At 37.0% G+C, this 24,900-nt stretch overlaps 1 long non-coding RNA gene across 1 annotated transcript in view; it reads left to right on the forward strand.

The window, feature by feature from the left end:
* The window catches only part of LOC104911841 (uncharacterized), a 73,749-nt gene extending 50,163 nt beyond the window's left edge, over nt 1-23,586 (forward strand). The window contains exons 3-4 of the long non-coding RNA XR_014884549.1: nt 19,727-19,847; nt 23,036-23,586. This is a non-coding gene — a long non-coding RNA (uncharacterized LOC104911841). The remainder of the gene's footprint in view (nt 1-19,726; nt 19,848-23,035) is intronic.
* Nucleotides 23,587-24,900: the final 1,314 nt, after the last annotated feature.

Raw genomic sequence — 24,900 nt, forward strand, 5'->3', positions numbered from 1 at the left:
TGCTTTTTGACAGGCTTGCCACTTGCTGAACATGGAAACACAAACCTGTTTTTCAGAAGTTATAATTTTGAACAGGTACTTAAAAAATAGGTTAGGACATGGAGCTGCATGTGGGGGAGAATAGACCCTGCTTCCCAGAAATTCACGTCTGATGGCAGATGTATTGTTATGGAGAAGGTATTCTCACCTCGGGAGGGTACAAAAGACTTAACAATGGTCCTGTGTATATGGTGGGTGGGACATTATAGTATGCCTGTGTGCAGATGACTTGTCAATAGTTGCGGATAAGCAAACACAACAAAAATAGTGCATAATCTCTAGAACAGTTTGAGAATTTTGAGGACTGGTTGGCTAATTACTGGGGTGGATAACCCAGAGTGTGAGGTATCCATGCACAGAACTGTAGGTGTAATTAACAATGCGTGTAGGCAAGTGTTACATTCACACCTTGGTTTTGCTGTGCAGATTGGCCCATATCAGAAAAGGATATTGCCTGACAATTGATTTAATTGATTAATGGGGTAGGGGACTGTGACCCAGACTGTGATTTGAATTCATAGATAAGAAGAAATTCAGAAGTGTGGAACAACTGAGTTCCATGGTTTAGCACTGAAGCACAGTAGTGCTGAGTAGTGGTAAATTTGGGGATTGATGAGATGTCACTGAAACGTGTTTGGATGAAGGTCCTCTGAAGCTAGCATTCACACTGCTATTTTTGTTATCTACAAACCCTTTTGTTTCTCCTATCTGTTCAGATAGGAGAAAACTTCCTTTGTTGCGCAGAGGACCATTGGGGGCAAGTTAATGATTTCCAAAGTGATAAGAGAAGGGGATTGTTTCTGCAGAGCATGTAATTTGGAGAGCTAGCTACAAATCTTCTTAAGATGCAGTTAACAAATAGCAATTTTCAAGCTTGTTTTGCATTACATGTTTTTCTGGTTGCAGAATTACTGTGAAAATCAGACACTTCTAATCCATGTAATATGTATTTTTGTTTCGGAAAATGTGCCCTCTGAGGTACAAAAATCTGACATGTTCTTATACTATTAAGGCAGCTGAACAGTTTCCCAAGTTGTGAATCATTAACCTACTTTTTGTCTTCTAGAAAGAAACAGAAGTGTTGCTCTTGTAAGAGCAAAAATGTTTTTAGTAAGTCTTTCCTGTGGGAAAAATACTCTCTACATCCCTAAATCCAGGATCCATAGAAGCAGAAAAATGAATTGCAGGACTTACTTAATTTTAAGGCCTTACAGCTGTCTTTAGCAAAGCAAACTTTCAGCTACTAAAAGTTTGATGGCACCATTGTCTTTTGATGACAGCTAACACAAAGGAGATGGGCTCTTTGATTTATGTAATAGATAAATGCCACCATAGTGTAATAATTACAGTGATGTATTAATAAACTGTTCTTTTTAAAATTAATGGAGTTATCCTTTGAAAACACACACAGATGACTGTGTCTTAAAAATACAAAATCAGAAACATGGCAAAAATAACTGTACTCTGTAGTAAGGAGTGATTGATTTTCACTTTTTCACAGATTTTCTCTATACTTGTCACAGCCTGTACCAGAAGGCTTCTGAAAGAGTGTCTTTTGAATGAATAGCAGAAAACACGCTGAGGATTCATGAGGTACTGGCTTTGATTAGTGGGTTGTTCTGGTCTAAAAATACTCCAGAGATCTGATATTGTGGGCTTGCTGGTCACTAAATGAAAAGTGCTTTGCTTGTAATACTCAGGTGTTTCTTACCATATACCAGATTGACTTTGTGACAAATGGGTCTTCAAGTGGCCTGAAGTTGCATACATAGAGAGGAAAAGGATATCCACTGTTGTTTTTCATTTGATCCTTCTGCTGAAGTGGGAAATGGATCAATCTTACGCCTGTTACAACGGTCACCAAGGGCTCGTTGGAGTTGGGTTTCAGCTAATGGCTCTCAGTTCTCCGGGCTCCCTGTCTCCGTTTCTCCATGTCCTCCTGCCTGTGCCTCTGTGCAGCAAGCCCACCAACTGTTGCCCTGATCTTGGAAAGAGGACGTCCACGCACCTTCTGGGCAGGCTGCTGCTCATTTTAAAGCAAAAATGACAAATAAAATCAGGATGTACCATTCTATTGGTAGTATGTTGTGTTACCACGGGAAGAAATCTTTGTGCGGAAGGAATGATGCTTGAATAGTAGGAAAAAGTTAAAGGAGAAAACTTAGTAAAAGGTGACAGAAGTGTTATTGTACAGCGGCATAGAAGACAGATTTCTTTATGGTTCCTTGCTTTTAACAAGGAATATTTATTTTGTTTCTTTCAAGTTTTGTCACAAGGCCAATATGTCTAAAGTCAGCACAGAAAAGTCACCAGAGAAGCGAAAAAAATGCTGTCCTCTAAAAGGAATCACAGTCACTCCTGTGTTTTAATCCCACCTCCATCACGGGCTTCCAGCAAATCACTTACCCTTCTGACTGTGTTCACCCAACTGTAAAATGGGGATAACAATACCTACTTACCTACCTCAGAGGAGAGCTATAGGGATTAATTGGTTGATGTTTGTGAGGTGCTTTGAAGAGAGAAAGTGCTTATTTTAGAGCCTGTCAAAATTATTGGTGACACTGATCAGCTGAAATTCAAAGGGGACCAAACTCATTAACGATCTGATCTTCTTCCTCCATTTGGCAATGTTTATGGGTTAGCAAATCTCACTGCATCTGGATAGTTTATTGTTTGTTTGGAAGCAGAGTAGACTAAAAAGTTGCTTTGAACAACTTTGTTAATCCTTTTTACGAACATGTCTTCATTTACATATCACTGAAGCTGAAGGTTTTATCTTTGATGATGGTGTAGCAGGACACTTCTAGAGTCATATTGTACTGATCTTTTTTCCGGAGCAGTGGTTAAATCAGAATTATGAAAACAAAGTAAATCCTGCCTAACTGTATGATAAGTCATTTCTTTGCTATAACCGAGTACGATTTGGGCTTCCCTAGCATTCAGATACTTTTCTGTTTAGCAATGAGATGTGGTTCTTGTAATGTTTTTTTATGCTGGAAAGTTCTGCTGAAAACCTCCTCACAGTTCAGTTTTGCTTCTGCGGATGCATGCTGAGAGCGTGCTAAATCCCTGTCTTCAAAGCTCTTATAGTTAGAAAAGAATATGTGTAATATATAATTAGAAAATCTAGTTCAGGTATTCATATATACATGTATGCATTTTCATAATGTGAATTCTTCATGCAGAGCTTTCAGGTGCAGTTATATCTGCACAGAGCCTCTCCTTCCACTATAAACTGCACACACTCACTTGGGGACACACCGAGTGAGTGGGGCCCTGGGCATCGTGATCCAGCTTTGCACCCAGATGCACTTTCCAACCTGACTCTGTGACTCAAAATAGTTCTATCAGACCGTGTCAATGTCTACTAGCAGAGCCCAGAGGTAGATGGATCAAAATACATCCACTCGTGTTTGCATACACTTGTTTGCTCTATACACTGGAAATAGTGTGCTGTTGTTCTTTTTCCATCCTGACAACTTTTGATCAACCTTTCCTTGAAACAGTGTCTCTGTACCTGGGACGTAGTGAAGTATACTAGTATGTGCCCTGTTTTTTTCTACCATTTTTACACTCTTTCATATTCTTTCTTTGAAAGTCATAGTGGCTATTCGTTTTTCATGTGTTTTGAGATTTTTAGTTGGTTGAAATCATTTCTTTATCTCCTTTGCCCAGTTGTTTTGCATCTGAAAAGTGGCACTGAAAGCAGAATTAGAAGCAGCAACTCTTCCTGTTTGGCACAGTTTTGCAGTCAGAAGCTCACAAGTGATTTAGTTTTATTGCAGCAACTCTGAAGGAAAGTCTGTGTACGTGGGTGCTGAGCCTCAGCTTGGATACTTGGTTTTGAATCTGTGTGCCAGGGATTACTCCCATCTGTGTTTTCTCACAGGGCTGGTGGCTGAATCTGTTGTTCAGCATCAGGGAGATCAGCCAAATCCAGCAATGTGCTTTTCCAGTGTTTCTTTCCATTGGATCTGTCCTCCCACTATTTCAATGCAAATTCACTTTAGAATTCCAAACATTTCTGTTCTGCTGGAAGTCAGGTTTGCCATATGCTGTCACTGGAAAGCCTTTGAGATACTGTCTTTTTTTCTAGAAGGAGGTACAAGAGTGAGCCTAGGCTTATGTTTCCAAGTCAGTGTTTCCTCCTTTGCTAGTAAAATCAATGCCACGTACTTAGTGACTGTCTGTGAATTTTCTGTCTGTTGAAAAACAACTTTTCTAAAACAATCAAAGCATCTCTATAAATGTTGGCAAATTTTCAGTGCTACAGAGTGAAAGCCTTCCACATACAGCCCTTTCTAAAGTACTGAAGTAAATGCACATAAACAGCCTGCTGTATTCATTGTCAAAAATATAAGGATGTTGACAGCTATATTTCTTTCTCTGCACCCTTATTATTTAGAGTTGATGTTGGATTTTGAAGAGTGATATTTGTTCTTTGCAGAAAGTAAAATTGTATGGAATGTAAGTAGCAGTAGTGTTGTGGAACTCCTGGAGTTTTCTGCCACTAATCTTTGTAAACAGCCAATGAGATGACACAGTGTGATTTCTTCTCTGCCATTAAACAAGTGATATCTATAAAAGCAGCAGAACTGCTTGAAGAAAGGACTGGGATCCTTTTCCAGTCAGAATCAGAGAATCACCAAAGTTGGAAAAGACCTCCAAGATCATCTGGTCCAACCATCCACCTATCACCAGTATTTCTGCACTAACCTGTGTCATGGCTGATAGATGTTGAACCTCATGGATGTGGAACCTCTGCTTTTTTATTTAACAGGAAAGCAAATCCAAATTTCATGGTATATCTCCTACCGCATCAAGAGTGCTCCAACCACTGAGATAAAAAGCTGATCTCTCATAACTGGACTTGCTGAACGTTCAGTTTTCTAGTTTGAATTAATCTTCTACTGGACCAGGCAACTTTTTTTAAGCAAATGTGCTGCTGAATCCACAGTCATCATCCACATAATTTCTCATAATGACTGGAATGAATCTTTTAAGACACCATAGCATGATCTCTGGCTGATCTGACAGAAATGCGATAGCTTGCTAATGCTGGATCCAGATCACATCAGCTGAGTGGTTCAGCCAAAATCTGTTATTAGTAACTGGAGAGCCATCATCTCCACAGCTGGAGATGAAGCAGGATCCTTAAGAAGAATGCAGAAGAAAAGATGAGCGTCCTAAAAAATACGGAACATTAAAAATCTATTCCTACCTTCTTTTTTTATGAGAAGAATTACATTTGGCTTACACATATATCTTAACCTAAAATAGCTGTGTCCTCCCTGCCTTAGCAGGAGGAACTCACCACTGGAGCCCTGGGCAGCTTGTTTTTCACCATCTCATCAGATGATTGCACACATAGCAGAAGCATTTATAAAATCAACTGTTGTTGAATACTTACTCATGTCTGCATTTATGTTCATGGTTCAGTATACCTGGTTATGCATAAGTGCATCAGCACAGATTTAAAGAAATCTTCCCCAAACATATACATAAACAGAGACAAGGTGAGTAAGTACCAGTGAAGAAAAGGAAGAAAAAATGTCAGTCAAGAAAGCTGTGCATGGGGTTTAGCTGTATCACTGCCTTCCAGGGCATAGCTGAACAGAATGATGTAAAAGCTTCAGCAGAGATGGCTCCAATTCAGCTTAATTTACAATTCCAACTTTTCCCACTAAAAGTTGCAGCCTACCATCCTGTTCCTTCGTTCCTGAGTTCAGTGCAGCTGAGCATGTAAAGAAAGACTTCAGTCTTGAAACAGTCACTTTATAAATGCACTTGTAATTCTAGGAATTTGCTGTTATTTAAATAGAAGGTTCTAGATTTCTGAGGTTATTTTTCAGCGCTGAGTGAATATTGTGAAAAACATGAGAGGGGAGTTCTAAAAATATTTGTAGGTTACAGTCTGTGTTCAGGACGGTCTGTACTAAGTGCTATTTTATCTCTTTTTTTTAACGTATAAAAACAGGAAGGAGCCTTGCTACTTCTGAGGACCCTGATAAATGTCTCTACCTGTCGTTTTCTAGAAAGATCTCTTCAGGTGCCAAGCAGGGGTCACTGTAACCATGGATACTTGCACTCCTTTTTCCCCTGGGGTTTCTGTGTAAAACTTGGTATGGTGCCCAGTTCAAACCACATTTTGTGTTAAGTAATCATAGGCTCATTCTGTTCTTTGGTATTGTGGTTTTTAAGTTTTCAACGGTTGCTCTGTGGTTTGAAAGCTGTGTTTTTTATTCCATCTTCTTATTTTAAGTAAAGAAGATGCTAAAGCAAAGTTGCTTGATAACAGTTTTTCCACCAAAATAAAATCTTTTGGGAAGGATTGATTGTCATGTGGTTTAAAATTGAAACCAAACTAAGAAACCACTTTAGTGCAGCACTGTGTTCAATGAAATATATATATAGCGCTGTACTGAATATGGAAGAGATTTTCCAGTTCCTGGGATCCCTCAAAATGCAGTTAGGAATAAAAAAAAAAACCTTGATCTGTTTCTAACATGTAAAATAAGAGTCAGTTTTAGAAAGTTGTTAAAATGTATTTTACTGAAAAGTGGAAAGCTTATTTTCCATGAAGTACTCTATCAGTCCTCCTCTTCTGCTTTGATATAGATCTACAAAGGATCTACATCTAGTTGAAGGAGTGGTGCAGTACAGAAGGAGAAACTAATTATAGATTCTTCTCACCTTTCAAAAACATCAGAAGTTGAATAAGGCGACAAATCCAAGGGTATCTAATATGAATGAGTATATGCAAAAGGGAACCTGCCCTTCTGGATGTGGAAGAAAAGATCAAGAAGTACCATGTGATCAGATCAGAAGAACCTTATCTGAAATAACCGTGTTAGATGAGAAGTCTTAGAACAGTTAATTTTCACAGATCTGTCAAAATTAGGCCAAAGTCATGTGACTATTGAATAGCAATGTAGGAGCTACATTGAAAAATATTAACATAGGCTACTGTTCTATCAGGCAAAGCTTTAGAACAACTTTTGATGGGAAGAATATTTGTAGGTGTGGAAGTAAATGGAAAACAGAGCAAAAAGGAAATAGAGTTTATAAAGGTATACTGTAGTATGACTACTTAATGACTTTCTTTGGTAACTCATTTTCTAAGCAAAGGTAATAGAGTAGGTAACACTTGCCTGGACTTTACTGAAGTATTTCATATGATACCATTTGAGTGTTTACTAGCTTAGTTAGTCTCTAGAGTTAGATTCTAATCTAGAGTCTGTGGGAATTGGTATCTGATATGAATGAGGAAGTTTCTAGAAGGGAAATTATAGTGATGACACTAAAAGAGAAGCAGTAGATTGCAGGAAGGTAATTTGTTGAGCTCTTCAAGATTCATTGTTGGAACCAGTTATACTTACTATTTTCCATCAACTCTGGGGCAAAAGTAGTAAGCTCCTGACATTCACTAGAAGCAGAAAGCTAGTGCCACTGTTAAATCTGGGATATCCTCTGGCATGAGTAAAGGGAGAAAAAACTTCAGTATATCAGCTGACTGTAGGATGAGTCTGAACCACCAACAGTATGTCCTTGAATATGTCCTTGATTATTGAATGTAGGAAGAACAGTCTACCAGAAGAGAGAAAGATATACTACCACTACCATACAGAGAACTGGAAAGAAAAATTAGTTTAGATAGAATAGGTATGGGGAAGGGCTACTGGGAATGTAGTAGTGTGGATTGGAGAATTTCACTTGTGGGAGGAGGCTGAAGGAACTTTTATGCCTTCATTCACAAAATGAATGTTGAAAGGGGCAGTGAAGTAGGCACTTGAAAAGAAATACTTGCACCAGTACCAGCACACAAAAGGCTGGATGTAATATCATACTGAACATATTATGTAAAAATATGGTAGTTTTTAACTGACGAAGGAATATTCTCTAGGATCAATTTCCCAATAAAGGGAAATTTTAAGATGGGGCAAAGCAGTTGACTGCTTTGACAGATTTACTGGGACTCACTGAGCCAGGTTCAGTCCTGTTATCCTAGATTCTCTTCTGAAGTTCTGTTCTTTTGATAGCTGTATGTCTGTGAATGTTAAAATGCCACATACCTGATGACCAGAGAATCTAAGCATTTGTATAACTTTTATACTAAACATTTTATTTAATTCAAAAGTCTTTACATTCTTATTTTTAGCATTTCAGGTGCTAAAAGGATGACAAGGTCAATTTTGTGTAAGATGGAAATAACTGACAAAGTAGTATTGAGTAGTTCCTAAAATCCTGATTTTGCTCTAAGAAAGAAGCAATTTTCAGCCACAAATGTCAGATTCTAATGTCCAAGCCTAGTCCAAGTGAATCTATGCCTGAGTTGGTGTGCAGGTCTCTGTTGACCAATACAGCAAATGTACTGCTTGTATCAGATGTAAGTAACTATAACTTGAAAACAGGTTTTAGAGTAGCATATAAAACCAGTCTTGTTCTGTGTCTATTTGTCACAAAAGCAATCACAGCCATTAATTCAGTGGTGTCTGACTATGTAACAGACACGCTTTTAGAGAAGCTTCAAGGAGAGTCAATCATAAACAGTGTGTTAGCCTGAACAATTCCAAGAAAAGAACAATTCAGAGCTTATGAAAGGACAAAAAAGCCTTTTCATCATCTGTGTTATTGCTGGAAGAAGGTGCTTTCCTACAAGACAGGTTGCAATCAAAGGCAAGAAAAGGCAAGTAAAAGCAAATGGTAAACATATAGAGCCAAAATCTCTGTAGGGGTTAGGAGCAAGTCAGGACCTGACACAGTAAAAGTAAAGTTTAATCGTATTCTCAGACTTTAACTTAGTGCCCAATTGAGAGAAAGGCTGCAGATTCAAAAGGAGATAAATTGGATGTTGCTTAGCATTATGTTAGATGCTAGGGAATATAACCACAATCACAAATCCATTGGAATGTTGGCTTTATTAACTATTGGAAGGGTAGATTGCAGCCTACCAGAAGACATTTTTTTAATATGAAATGCTATGTAGAATTTGAGTGTGCATCTGCGTCTTGTCTTATAAATAGGAGGCACACAGTGAAATAGAAGTAATACAGTAAAGAACAGCATGATTCCGTGTTCTTCTAGATAATAACCATTTGATTACAAGGCAAAACTTTTACAACTTACACTGCAGTCAGAGACAGCCAGACAAGAAATGGCAGTGAATGTTTAACTAGCTTCATGCCCATCCTTTGGACTAAAGTCCCTGAAAAGGCAACAAAGCCTTTCAAGCAACAAAGCACTGCACATTTGTCTGTGAATCTGTGTAAAATTTGTTTTGTGAAACTTTCTATGCAGGTAAATTCTTTCTTAGGGAGAAGTTGCTTTGTTTTGCTTGTGAGGGTTCACTGAACAAAATTTAAAAGGCAATTACCTTCATTGCTATGGAATAAAGGAAAAAAAACGTAAAAATAAAACTGTGAGTACAATGCTTGAAACAAAATAAAGTCCTGTATGGTCACCCTAGAAGAGTTTGTCCAGCAGAAATTATCATACATTAAATACTAGGAAGATCAGAATTGTCTTATGTATTTACTTGAAAATGTTTGTAACAGAGGCAAAATTTCTCTAGAGGCCAGTCTAACTTTTGCATCTCAATTTTCTTAGAAGTTATTTAATGAAATATATAAGCATGGAGCTGAGCAAAACCTTGTGACCCTTGTGTTGCTCTGAAAGTGCAGAACTTTCTGTGAAGTTAACATTGTTTATGGAATTAAGGCTGCTTCAAGTTAATTTAGGTTAAACAAGGACAAGAGGAAAGAGTAGCAAAGAAGAAAAGATGAACAATAAGTTCAGAAGAAGCAAACAAGAAGAGCAAGAGTTGAGTCACTGGGGGACAAGAGCAAGAAAAGATGGTGACAGATGAAGCTGAGAGTCCTTCTTTTTTTATTTTCATTTGTTAGAAAACCATAGACAAACAACCTTGGCCTGATGGGTAGGAAGAGGTGAAGATTTTTCAGTCAAGGAGCAGGTCTGTTCGAATTGCTGCATGCTGAGCAGAATGAAAAATGGGATGGCAAAGGGAAATGGGGGCCTCAGGGAAAATTTGTCCTAGCTGAGTAAGGACAAGGATAGTAGTAGATTCACAGAGACTTATTTATCATGAAAGGAAAAAAGATGAGGAAGGTAGAGAAAATTGTGGCCTTTCTTAAATTTCTGTGTGAAATACTTTAGATTCAAAGTTGTTTTATAACAGCATTTGTGCTTGTATTTACTCTAAAAAGAGAGAAACATTATTCTTCTGAAAATATGAAACTGGGGACTTTCAAGGTAGGAAAACCTGTTTTATTCCAAGTGCAAGCAGAGCACTATAAGTAGAAGTCAAATATGGATCTCATTATAGTTTCTCCTTCTTGCTGTGAGATAGGAACAAGCACACATGCATGCAGACATGCACACATTCTCTGTCCTTGGAACTGTGAAATGCTGCTTGGAGGGGCTTCGTTCTTAACAGTGGGCAACTTGTAGTATATTCCCCATTGTATTACATGACAAAGATCCTCAGAGAACCAAAATAATCACCACAACTCACCAACATAGCATTTTATCTCTTCTCATTATAGGAATTCCATTCGTGGAGGACTTTATTTTTCATAGAGTAGTGCTATAATAGCTTCAAGGGTCCCACCAGTCTTGTTCCTAACCTTAAGGACTTACCTACAGAACAGAAAGAGTTGATTTAGTTCTTCCCTGAAGTAGTCAATGGGGTGCCATTTAGGTCGAAGTGTAAGATGGGGCCACTTGTCCATTAGGAAGTGGAATGAAACCACCAATTCATTTTATGTAGACTAACAAAACAGCTGCCAGACAGTAATAATTTTCAGTCAGTGCTGACCTGGGGTAGATTTAACAAGTGACCTAGAAATGAAAAGCTTGGAAGGCAACTGCAAATCCCCTGAGTTGCTTTAAAAGGCATGCTTCTGAAAGACTGAGAAATATATAATTTAGTAAGGAACGGACAGTATGTTTTAACTAATATGCTTGCATTTTTTCTAGGTTGGATTATTTTTTACTTGATGCCATCATTTATAATGAATGTAAAGTGCAACATCATAAGAATAATAATGTTTTGTATCATCTTTGCATGAAGTTAAATTAACTAGTGAACAGGAAAGCAATAAGGAATCAAACTCTTGGAGTACATTTTTGCATTTATGTAAATGAGTGGAAATGCTAAGAGTAAATACAGTGCATTTTGAAATCAGTATAATATTTCTTTCCTTGTCCCTGTCAGGGGAGGTGCCCAAGGCTAGGTATTGAGACTATTTCAGGACAAGGGCTTGGACAAAAAAGAATGATGCTGCTTTTTTGGAAGACGTCAATAAAAGGAGGCTAAATTAGAAAATAATGAATGGCCTGGAGAAAATAGAGGAGGAGCTGACTGCCGTCTTATTCACAAGAATAAAATAAGAGGACAGTCAATGAACTTAGAATAGTGGTGACCTCTTGCTCTTTTGGCAGAGAAAGCCATGCAGCTGGTATGCCTGCGTACCAGTAGCAGAGGGTCACTGACCAGGCATGGTGTCTGTGAGTGTTCCCGGAGGCTGCATCTGCTGAACTTTCAGCAGGACGAAGAGATAGATGGGAGTACTCTGCCACTTCCACACTGCTTGGGCTCCTGGCTGCCTTTCTTTTCTACCATCAGCATCAGCAATTCATATGAGATACCTCTGGTGTGAAAAAGGAGAAATTTGAAGGTTAATTGGTACTCAAGAACAGGCTACTTATGTGGAGAAACGCTCCTTGTCTGTAGTGTGTACACAGTCTTGCATGCTCTTCAGGTAAAAAGGCTGCAAGTCTTGCTGTGGTCCATTGGACTGACTTGGTGGTCTGCCTGTAGACTGTAACTGATCTTTGATATAAAAACAGGAAGTTCAAATATTGTAAATGGAAATATTTTTCCCCATACTATAAAATTTACACTGAAATTCTGCTGCAAGAATTTTCACATCACTGATGTGAAAAATGTCTAGGGATTACAGAAAGAAAAGGTTGCTTTTATTAATACTGTATAGATCTACTGTTGCTAGAAAAATATCTGGCTCTGTAATAAGTTTCTGGGTGAAAAGTAGTAGGTTGCAGTAGATTACTTTTTTTTTTTTTTTTTTGTAGGGTTAATTTTCTGCTGTTTTAACACCCTGAATTGATTCATTGTGGAAATGGTAGAATCATATTGCTGCGATCAAGACTGACATTTGTGGAGCAGGGCATTACATCTTCTTATTTGTAACGTGAAAATGCATTTTTAGAGATCTGTAGAAAATATAATGGCTGGCATGGAGGAAAAGCAAAACATTTATCAGCTGTCAGGGTTTTTGCTTTTGTAAAGGTAACCACTATCCAAAAAGGAATGCTGCATAATCTCAGCTAGAGCCTAACGCACTGTGGAAATACCTGCAGTTCAAGTGACATAAAACACAAAGTTTTAATTCACTTAGAGAAAGAACTGTTCTCTAATTCTTGTTACACAAAACTTGTCAGTTGGGACTCCTGCATTTTATTTATGGCTTTACCTCTCCTGCTCTGGATGTCTTCAGGCAAATCATTTAACCACTACTGCATCAGCTTACTGCTGAATGCAAAAAGATAACATTGTGTGTGCTTGAATACAAGAGAACAGTTTTGAATATTAGATGATATCATATGATATAGGTAACACTAGTAAAAATGCATGATAAATTAATATTTCTTAAGTTTGTGGAGGTTTTTTTTGTTTTGTTTTGTTTTGTTTTTTAATCTTCAGCTTTGATCTGATCATAAGAGTGACCTCTAGACTACTTCACACCAACCAAGAGGTGCTCAAGTGCAGAAGGGAAACTTATGGTATGAGTTGCTGGGCCTTACATTACCTCACCTTTACTACCAGGCACCACTTCCCAAAGGCTGACCATGCACTCCTTTTACCTCTGTTAGATCAGGGTGGTCTGTTATATTCCATGTCTGTCATGGCTCTATCTACTCATTTCCTGAGACTGTACTTTGTACAAAATATTTTTCTTTTGCTTTCAGCCAGCAAGAAAATTTTAGTGGTATTGTTCTGAGAGGTTGATGGAAATACTGAGTTTTGCAGTTTTCTCCATGGATCTGAGGTTGTTGACCTCTATTGAGAGAGCTTGTGGGATAGCAGCTGAGCCATTTTTGTCTTCTGCACACCTAAATTTTGCTCTTGGTGTTGACAGTTTCATAGTTCCAGTAGGATAGAGTTGTCATCAAGGGAAGCTGAGATCGTATAGCATGAAATGACTCCTCGTTTAAAAGGCACTGAAGGAGAGTTTTGGAGAACAAATAATCTGATCTTACTGAATGCCTGCTATGAGATGAATGAAGGGGACTGTACGTGTAGATGATTACAGTCTTTCAGAGTCTTGCGCTAATTTGAAGATTATGAAGACCTAATGAGATATACTTCAAAGGCATATTTCATATTCCCACTTATGCACAAAAATTGTGACTTTTTAGTTCGTTAACATATGAATTTCTGTGGTAAATTTTTAATCCATTGATGAAGAACACTCCTCCTACTGATGAAGGTAGAAAAGGTTTTACCATCCAGGAATTCATTGATAAGACATACTATGTTTTTCCTTAGGTTTATATTTTGGTTTCAGTATCAAATCTCTGCAATTCAAATATAAATGTCTTTACCTGGGTTTAGAAGGAACGTGTGCCTGGACTAAGTTAGCAAGCAAGGAGGGAGTAAGTTGGTAGTTTATAGAGAACCCCCTCTTTTTTACAGTATGCATCCAAATTGAATGACTTCTATAGGTGCCTGCCAATGGCGTTATCTGTTGACTGATTAGGGAAAGATTCTGAGATTTCTCCTTAAAAAGAAATGTGGAATGTTCACTCAACATACAAATTCAAAAATAATGAGGACCAACAAACAGAGCACGCTGTTGCTGAATGAGGATTTGCAGCTGACATATGCTTATAGTGAAATTTAGAAATCTATGTCAGTACTCCAAGGTAACTGCGCATGAATTTAAGCGCACGTGAACTTTGCAGAAGCGATGAGCAATCGGAGGAAGTTGTAAGGAAACTTGACTTCTAATTCACTTGTAAATATTGTAACTGGTTCTCATATATTGTTATTAGTTAAGTACAGGGTTACAAAATATTTCCCTAATGGTTTCTTTAAACGAATGTTATGTATCAAAAAATATTAAGGTCTTCGTACACTTACAGTAATGTTTAGAATGCTTAATGAGTGCTTGGTGCAGAAGAGATTATATTTAGACAGAGGATATCTTGGGGAACTTTCAATGCATGAACTCTGTAAAACTCCATTTGAAAATTATTTCCATTGGAAAATTATCTTGCCATGGACAGTAAGGAATTCATAATTCAATTTAATGAACTCATGCCATAAACTGTTAGCTCCTCTTCTCTTAAACCTGGAAATTAACAAACATCAAAACAATGAATTCTGATAATCCTCTCCAATAAGGCTTAAATTCCTGCAGTGATCCTTTGCTGAAAGAGCTGCTCTTTAACAATGAGCCTTACAGAGATGCTCCCCAGGGCAGGGAGATAGGCAGGATGCAGGCTTGAAAGTTTGCAGGCCCAGGCAAGATTTTTATAGCCTTCAGATAGGCAGCACCAGTTAATTCAGGGAACTGTTTAACTGGCTTGTCATCATACAATGTTTCTCTATCTGTGCTTAACTGAAAGCTCTTGGCTATACCCTTTGGCATCACATTGACAGCATTACTAAAATAATTAGAAAGCTGAAATCAGGAAATCAGGTAAGGGAATGGCTGAACAGCATGCAAACAAAGACATGATAGTGAGCTTTGGGGTAATTTTCCTTTTCCTCTTGATTTCTTTGCAAAGCGATACCTACCTGCTGACTACTCAACATCAGATCTTCACAATAACCCCCTGTTCCTCCTTCTATTCCTCCCACTCTGTCCTTTATTCTGAAAAATCCCCTTCAACTCACAGTTCATTCTGAAAGCAGAAGGAACTATGCATGTTAGAACCAAACATTTTCCTATCTTCCAGTAACTAGTAAATATATCTGCTTTGTGTTACAGATTTATTTTTTTTTTTAATAGAACTTAACCCACCAGAGTGCACTTTTGTTTGTGATGTTCCCATGTGTCTCTTGTTGTGTTGTGCATTGCCCTTTTTGTGTTCCTGTCTCTCAGAGATCTGTAAGAACCTGCTATGTTGTGGAATTTATAAGCATCTCTGGTAATGGTGAGCTGCTTTATTAGAAATCTTACACTGTATATGACCAGTGGTCATTTTATGAGCACTCTGTAACTGGAATACAGCAAAGGACATTGGGAGGAATGGCTCATATCTTACACTTCCAATTTAAGAGTTCATAATGGAGTTGAGAGAGCTGTGTTAAAATGGAAAACAAAGAGTATTATCATACAACAACACAGATAAAAAATGAATCAGAAAGACTCTTGAGATTTTACATTAGTTTTAATTTATATTAAAAATTATTTACATTAAAACAAAAAGTTCATTTTAGAGTTAGAGAAATCATTGTTCTTGTTAGAGAAATCATTGCTAAAATAACATTTCCCCCTTCCAGAAAGCTGCTTTTATGTCTCTATTTTTGAAAGGTATAATAGGCATCTAGTCAAAACCAATCTGCTTCCTTGTGGGAGCACATCAAACTCAGGCTCTTCACTGTGTCATGCCTTCTTTCCACTCTTACCTGGCAATGTTTTGAACCACACCACGTTTCTGAATGGACATACGAGATATTTAGAACTCCAGCCTCTTCATTTTCACCTTAACAGAGACTACAGAAGAAATGATCTATTGAGTTGATATAATTGGTCTATTTGCTTGGCTTCCTGCAAAAGTTCAGTTATGAGTTTATATTGCAAAGCTAACTAGATTAATCACTAGTGCTTCCATTAACTTTACTTGCAGTCTGAATGAGCTGGTATTTTGATTACAGTATCTTCAGTGTGGCCATTAGTAGCAAGCACAGTCTCCTGGAGTCTCCTGACTTGCTTCTGAGGTACGTCCCCAAACACCTTCCATCACATTAAATGTAAGTGGATGCAGTGTCAGTAAAAGCACAGCAGTTCAAATAGCTTTCATGGAGTGGGTGCTCTCCTTTGGCTTGCCAGGCTGATTGGAAAGATTTAAGGCCAGAGAACCTGAATTGGATGACAATCACACTTAAAAATTCATTTGATGAAAATACTTGCGCAGTGAAGTACACAGCAAATGCAATCTCTCTCCACAAGCAAAGCTTTCTTTTTTTTCTTTCATTAAAAAAAAAAAGAAAAAGAAAAAGAGGAAATTAAATACAGGAGGTCACATTGGTGTTTACACAACTGAAACTTTTGTAAAATTTAGATTTTGGCACAAGTATCTGCATGTCTAGCAAAACTTTCTGTTTGCAGCAAAGACTTAGGGGCTCAGGGCCAATAGTACTGCAACTCTGAGTTTTGACCTGTGAAATTTTTTTTAAAGCTCCAGCTAACTAAGCTTGTATAGATGGTGGAAATGGTATAGCCTTTTTAGCCATAAGTTTTGACAACGATGCATTAACAGAGGATGAAATGTGTTTAGAGCATCAAGAAAATTTGAAATACTTAATGATATAGCTGTTTCAGCTACAGGCAGAAAATGGGATGGGTTTAATAAATGTTGAAGCAGGTGAGAGAAAGCAGGTAAGAGATAGCAGATAAAGCAGGCCCAACATGTACAAACTCGTAAGTGAGAACCTACATTCCAGCAACATTTCCTATTGCAAGTTTTCCAAGATTTTGATGAGAGTTTGGAACAAAAGCTGTTCTGTTCCTCCTGGGGTTTACATCACCAGTTGTCTTATTATTCCTGATCCTTTGCCAATCATATTGTAAGCTTTGAGAAAGGGATGAAAAAGCAGCTTTTCTCCTTTAAAGAGATTTGAACTTTGAAATCTTATTACTGTGACCATTAATTGCAGAAAAGGACAGACTGAAATGCCAGCTATGGAGTACAGTAGAAGTATTGCTGACAACATTTTTGTTCCACATAATGGCATTTCTGTATGGTGAACTTAAGACTGTAAATGTTCCCATAAATGTTAGTTGTTGGGTTTTTATGTTTTTATATACATTTTTTTAATGGATTGGAATAATGTACATTAGGAGAATGGGATTGGAAACAAATCCAGCTTGACAAGCAATCTTCATTTTCTAGTTTTCTTTCTTATTCTGTCATTTTGGAAACATTGATTGCTTGTCTTTAAAAATGTAGAATTGTTTTTAGAACATTTTTAATGCAAATACATATAATTCAGTCCTTTGCAACAGCCTAAAAATTAAAGCAATGAAAAGAGGGACAGTCTTCTATGCATTAACTGTTCAAACAAAGTGTGCCTAGGGGACAAAATCCAGGGAAGGAACTGCAGCTGTTTCTCTAGGGGAATGTACTTTTGTACGTGTATCTGTGGAATAGCTTTATCTTAATAGAAATGCATTATTTGTATTTGTATTTGCATTTTATTTTGCTTATAAATACTCTAACATGGGTTTTACAGTGCAACAGAGCAATTTAGTTTGGAAATGTGTTTGCAGCTCATAAGCTGCATTTTAGGAATTTCATTTTAAAACTAGCCCTGCATCCCTTTGCCAGGACATATCCTCAGAACATTTTCCCAAGGAGTAATTGGGACTGTGTCCACAGATGCACAATTGTGAAGTCTTTAAATTGTTCATGTATCAAGCCAAAGAGGCTACCAAGGAAAGCAGCAGGATTCCCCAGTAGCAAAATGGCCTGTGCACTGCACTGAACACAATTTTATTTCTAGTCTTAGAAGCCTTGTGTAAAACACGTGTGTTCTGAAATGTTTGTCACTCAAAGCAATGATCGTAGAACTGAATGGTAAAGCAGACATCCAAGTGCTTTTCAAATGTTTCCTTTCCCTGTAGCTTAGACTCTGTGCTACTGGACTGCTTGAGGAATCTTGATCGATCCACAGGTCTGTGTTTGAGCTTTCCACAAGTTAAATTCCTCAGGATCTTGCAATATTATTTCATTATGGACTCACAATTTTTTAGAAGTATTATTTTGCAGCCATTACCTGATTTTTTCACTTAACTGACTTTCTATTGAAAGTATCTTTTGGGGAATAAAACTCCACTGATTTCTTTCTTTTTCAAAATCATCTTTTGAAGCCACTTCTGATAACTTCTTTAGGGCAAAATTATCACCGAGCATTCTCAACACTAAATGACTGACTCTGGACTCAGCTGTATTTTCTTAACTAAAGGCCTCAGAGTTGTGTCCAGCTTTGATTGTCCTATGAGGTCACATTTTGTAAAAGAAGGAGATATATCAAAAGATCAAATCAATGTATATCGTCATCTGAACTCGCATTAACTGCAGTGCAAAAATTTTCAGTGATTTTGAGTCCTACGGTACTTGGATTTTCTGCATGCAATCATTTAGATTTTTTTAATATTAGTATTACATTATTTGAGGCATTATTGAAATGTTAATATTTTCACTGAGAAAACTATCTAATATAACAAGTGAACTTTTATGCAGTGTATATCAGATTTGTTGATTTTGTTGGTGGTACTGGGCAGAGACAGAAATGAAACTGAAAACTGGATCATAGGAGAAGCAGTCATGTGGAATCAAATCTTCTTCCCAGGACCTAAACCAAAGACATGCTTAAGAGCTAAAAATATGAAGATAGTTTTCCCCAAGAAAATGGTAGCAGTAGCTGAGATAGACCCACCTCACCATTAATAAAAGTGCAAATGCAGCCTTAGCCAGAGATATCAAAGCATCTACTTGCTAATATATTACAATATCTTCAATAACTCTTGCTTATTTAATACTTGTCCTCTTTTTATGTCTATTTTTATAACTTTTATTCTCTAAGAACTGTGTACTTTCTATATAACTTATAGTAAGATCCATCTAAAGTAAGGAGGAGATACTTTGAAATGAGATCTCTATTTCTACAAAACAGAATGTTTTATTCTCTGATAATCCAAATGCACCTAAGGATCCACAAAAATTGAACAAACCTCAGTGAGGTGCCCTACCAGTAGTCACAAGCTGATGTTTTCATAGCAGATGGTAGAATCATGTAAATCAGACCACAGAAATATTAAGAGGATTTTAAGGATATCTGGAGTCTTGATACTATGCTTTCAAAATCTTTGCACTGTTATGTAAAATACTAGAAGCAAGCAATGAAGCTGGTTTATTACTACGATAAATTAGCCTAGAAGGAGGACTTGGAAACCATGTGTCTGAATCATAATGTTGGAATTAATGGTACAGGAAGGCAAGTTTCTAAAATATGAAATGTCATGCTTGCTATGTATTTCTTAGATGGGAAACAAATGAGACTACATAGCATGAAATATTAGAAAATAACAAAATTTGGTACAAGCATTTTGTAAAATTGTAAAGATTAAGAAATGTTATCACAGTAGATAATATTCATTGTCTTTAAATCTAGGGAAAATGAGGTCTTCACAGAGTTTATTTTATTATGCTGATCTTAAATTTATCGTATGCTACTTAAAATGTATTGCTAAAGACTGGCAGAGGGAATCTTGCAGCAAACAATTAAAGGGAAAGGTTTTATTTTGAGATCTTACTCAGTGAACAAAATATGTATTAATGGCACTGAATTTGTATGACATTTTACTTGTATATTTCAAAATGTTCTGAGATGAAAACCATTATCTCTGTTTTACAGATTATGAGATGAAGACCCCAGAGAGATACATAACAGTATCATATTGAAGATCATGAAGTCAGGAGCAGAACTGAGGTGAAACTCTAGATCTCTTAAATCCATCCCAGCAGAAAACAAAAAGGTACTTGACTGATAGTACATTTCTAAGTGGCTATGTCTACAAAATAATTTGAAACTTTCCAACATGTTTTCAGTTGTCCCTTGATTGCATCGCAAAGCATCTTTTCTGTTCATTTTGATAGTGTGGTTATATTAATACAATTATATATGGGATATTTTAGTTAAGGAATAAGCCAGGTTACTATCCTATTGAGTTCGATAGGAATCTTTAGGGGACTTCTGCATGGAGTCAAGCAAACCTCCTCCTCCTCTTTTTGTTACTTTTATTGTTTCTCTTTGTTTGGGTAGTGCCTGCAATGCTATGGGCAATTTCCGAACATAAGGCAATATTTCCTTCCCTAAGAAGCTACGTGATAAAAAAAACAGGCAAAAAGATAAAGAGTAGAAAGGGTCAGAATAGAAACCACTAGTGTTTTCAGATCTTGCCACATTTAGTGAGTTTATTGAGTCACTGAGTAACCTCTGAGGGCCCCAATCTGGCCATAATCAACCTAAAGAAAGGCTTATCCCATTTTTAATTATTTAGTCTATTTGCATACAGATGACTTTCTTGCCAATTCTTAAGAAAGTCCTCTTCACTCTAGCTGTTGAATTTGAGAGGGTAATGTGCAAAACCTATGTGTTTAAATAAGGTTTAAACATACAACTCCTATTGATGATGAACCACCCGCATCTGCTGCTCTGTGCATAGAATCTCTATAATCTACATATGTTGGGTGATTTTAAAAGTGTGAATAGATTAAAAATTACACAAATCAGTTTGCAAAGGTAAAATTGTATGTTCAGTCAGATTGTTAATAATTCAATTCATCATGACATTACAAATGGACAGTACATTAAGAAATTGCAAATGTTACAGAGATCAGTAATAGGAAGATTATCTAAGGTTCCTAAGTAGTCAATTCAAATCAAGTTTAGGACTGTATTAATCAAATGTTAGTATTTGGTTGTTTTTCACAAATTAAAGGCATTTACTTGTATGGCCATCTTATGAAAATGACTGCAATAAAATCTCGTTTTAGCAGACTTCACAAATGACATTAACTTACTCTTGACAAGATGTGGACACTTGGAAACTCTTAACTCTTTCCTGTGGATTCCACCTGCATATACACCTCATTTAGATGGGCTAGTGTCTGTACAAGTTCTATATTTAGATCAATAACCAGTCTGTTTATAAAATGCAAGAACTAGAACAGGGTCAACAAAGTATTGTTGGCATACATTCCATTTCTGAGCTTGATGGTTTTTGGAAGTTCAGAACTCAACCAAGCATTTTGATATGATTAATTCATATGTATTTTTCCAGAGTGATGTTAATTCAGTTCTCTAATGCAAACATTAAACCTTTGACAATGGTTAAGTTAATTAAAGCAACCTATTTTTTCTCTACATTATTCTTTTGTCATATCTTTATCTGCCACAAAAAGTACACTTTCTCTTGTTACAACACATATTAGATAGATAAAACCAGAACCACAAGAGATAAACATCAGAAAGGAACAGTATGCTTATTATCACTGTACCACACAGATAAAATTTAACAAACAGGAGAGAATAGAAAAGGAGAAAGAAGATTGTATCTAATTACTTTACAAGCAGGATTAGCAAAAAGTATCTGATCAAAAATTCACAAAGTAAAGATTCTGCTGCAAGAGTAAAAAATACATAATTTGTTTTAAGAAGAATCAAGTAAGAAAAATAATAAAGAGAAATAAAAGGAAAATAACATTTTAGTGATGACTTTTTCTTTGGATTATTTTTCTCATGTAAGCTGAGACTTTTGCCATAGTTTGTTTCATTTTAGTAGTTCAGTTCTTGTACATAAGGGTCTGTGCACACTAGACTTTTTTTTTTTAAACTGGAATAAAAACTGTCCTTTTAAAGTGCCGCAATTACTGGTAAGAGACTGACTGTTTTTCTGTGCTATCTCACTTCTTGCTCAAATATTAATACTTCTCCAGTTTGGTGATTTATTTTTCAGTTCTCTTTCTCTGTAATGCTGAGGTTTCAAAATCAGTTTATGTGAGCGTTAACTGCAAATTGCTACTGAAAGGGTTGCTTTCAACTCTTCAGAAAATGACTAAAAACTAAGTATTTTCAGTGTTAGTTTTCAGTAGGATGAGGGAGCTGATCTTGTTTATCTTTCAGCAGTATGATCTCTAGAGCCCGCACAAGGGAAGTGGTGGGAACACGCAGCTGGAGATAAAAGGAAGTTGGATTGCTCTGTTCAGGAGCAGCGCAGTCTCAGATCAGCTTAAATTGACTGTGAAATCTTGCTTTTAGGAGAGGGGCGGATTTGCTGATTTACAGAGCAAGAACATTTGGAGTAACTTTTCATTTCTGCCTTACACAGGCTTAACTTTACATTTTCTTTGCTGAAGTGAGTAGATTGGAAATAGCAGGGAAGTGCTAGAAAACCAGCAAAATGTCTGTCCTTCTTAAGAAACAAGTACATTTATTCAGTGATACAATAAGCAACTTTTTGATTCCTGTCATTTCTGAGTATTGGCATCCCAAGATCACTGCATTGGAGCCATTGTATTGCCAGACAGCAGCTTCAACCATTCAAATGTATCTTAAAACCCATGCGTGACACAGGCTATCCCTTGGGCTTTTTTGATTTCTGTCGTCCTGTGCTTCTTTTGGGGAGATCTGTTTACACAGTAATTTTGTGTGAAACTAAATGTGTACCAATTACGTTTATTAAATCCACTGAAAGCAAGCAATGGCCGGTCAATAACGACCTGCTACAACTATTTATAGAGGAAAAGAAATTAAATCGATAAGGGAGCAATGACATTGATCAGTAGAGTTAAACGTTTAGTGAAGTTATTGAAGTATTCTTACTGTAGGATTGGTTTTGCTATTAAATGTCATTCTTAGAAGCATAATAGATGCTGTTTTCATAGGATTTCTCTTCACATCCAAAATTAATTTTGATACTTTGTCTTAGGAACGATCTTGTGCAACAGATACTTTGCATAGGCATCTGATTTGGATAGGCTTAGATGTTTTTGTCTTACATTATAAACAGGAGAAAATTCTTTGTCTGTCACTCATCTTTGAAACAAAAGCAACACTTGTGTGAGAGCATCCTGTCACCTTCTCCTGTCTCCTTCTGTTTATCTGACACCTTCATGAGACATTTGGAACCCTCCAGTTCAATATAAAACATTTGCTTGGCAGGTGAGGCCTCCTCTTCCTTTGATGGATAGAGCACGTGTGAGGAAGAGGGATCTGAGCGTGTTCCATATTCCTGGTGAGCTTTGCTTGTCTGATTCAGTAACTCACAAAAATTCTCCCCTCTGTCCTTGAAAAAGATCTGCTCCAAGCTGCTATTTCATTCTCAAATTAGAGGAAAATAAGCTACTGCTGCTGTTGTAAAATACTTGGAAACTCATGCTTCTTCTCATTTTCTCTGGTTTTTGTGTGGTCTTCACTGAGATTTGGAGCTAGCTGCAAAGTATGCTTTGTGCTGTACATATCCTAGGAATATTTCAACCCAAATTATGCCATTTCAGACAGAACAGCAGAACCAAGAACACCGCAAGAACACATTTTGTGGAAGGATGCAGAGAGAAATAAAATCAGGAGGAATGTTTGAGGTTAAAAACTTGAAAAAATTCAGCATTGTGTATATGCGTTTGGATATTTATTCAAGTTATGTAAGGGAAAAATCTGGACAAAACTACTCAATACGTAAGCTCTACCACCAGATACTCTTTTCATCATAATTTACACAGATGTACCTATAAAACTTTCTTCTCCTATAAAGATTTACATTTTGCCCAAGGCAGTTCTTCCATTGACATATAGCAGAACTGCTGTGGTCCAGTTAAAAAGAGAATAGAATTCTCAGACACAGACCATGACCATGTTTACTCATCTACTTGTTACTGAATTCCCCCATTGGGAGCATCTTTTTAGAGTCTGAAGATGCTGCCTTTTGGAGAAAACAACTGTGATTTTCCAAAGGGATCTCAAAAGAGCCTGTGTCTGCCCACTGGCATTGCCCCATGGGAAATGCGTGCTGTGCCACAGAAGGGCTGCAGGGCCAGGCTTTTTCCAGAAGTTTGCAGGCACTGGGTGTAGGTGCTGAGGTTGGGTGGCTGAATGCAGTTGACATTTTCTTGACACTGAATGGCCCAAGTCCTACAATGAGAATTATTTTTTTTCCCCCTGAAGTGATTTTCGTAGTCTATCTTCACAATTAAACACAGAGGATATTTATCATTTTCCCTTCCTAAACATTTCTAATTTCTTTATGCCAAACGAGGTAAGGTACAGACCATTCTGCATGAATTCTCACTGATCTTATTTGGGACACAGCGAGGCATGTTCGAGTGATTTTGTAAGCCTTCACTATGAAGAGGAAAGATAAGTTTAGGGAGCAGAATGAACAAATTGAAATTGCAAATTCAGGAAACAGTATTGCAAATTACTTGAGTGAGGAAAAAAATTGAAACTGTGTCACAATTTAAGTTGCAAAATATAAAGTGCCAAACAAAGTAAAAATAAGCTTTTCATTAAGGCCATTTACCCAGTTTGCCAATTCCCTTCTCCCCACCCTCCCCCGAGACTGTAAGCTTTTTTTTACCTTAATTGGAATCATGTGAAAGAAGAGGTTTATAGCAATGAAAATATATCAAAAAAGTTTACAGAAACTGTAGAAACTCTCCTAGTGACATTTATTGAAGAATGCAAAGCTGGCATTTAACTGAGATAAACTAAGCTGGACTGAATGCTTTACTGAGATGTTTTCCAGCATGTTCATTTATCTTAATACTGTGCATCAGACAGAGTAATAGCCTCAGACAAGCAAATTCTGTCCCTAGGTCTTCAACTTGTTTCATATTTTAAGCTCAGCCTGTACACTTGCAGCTTTAAAATGATTGCTTGTCTTTGAATGTACAACTTAAGAATGCTGTGTTTGATTTTCAGAGATTTGCACATCACTTTTTCACTAGAGATCAATGGACTTGAAGGTACAAGTTTATCTCACACTCTAAACTAGCTCACAGTTGCCTTTTTCTACTACACTGTTGCAGCAC

Source organism: Meleagris gallopavo, chromosome 7 (genome assembly GCF_905368555.1).
Source record: "Meleagris gallopavo chromosome 7, MGAL_WU_HG_1.1, whole genome shotgun sequence".
Classification (NCBI taxonomy): Eukaryota; Metazoa; Chordata; class Aves; order Galliformes; family Phasianidae; genus Meleagris; species Meleagris gallopavo.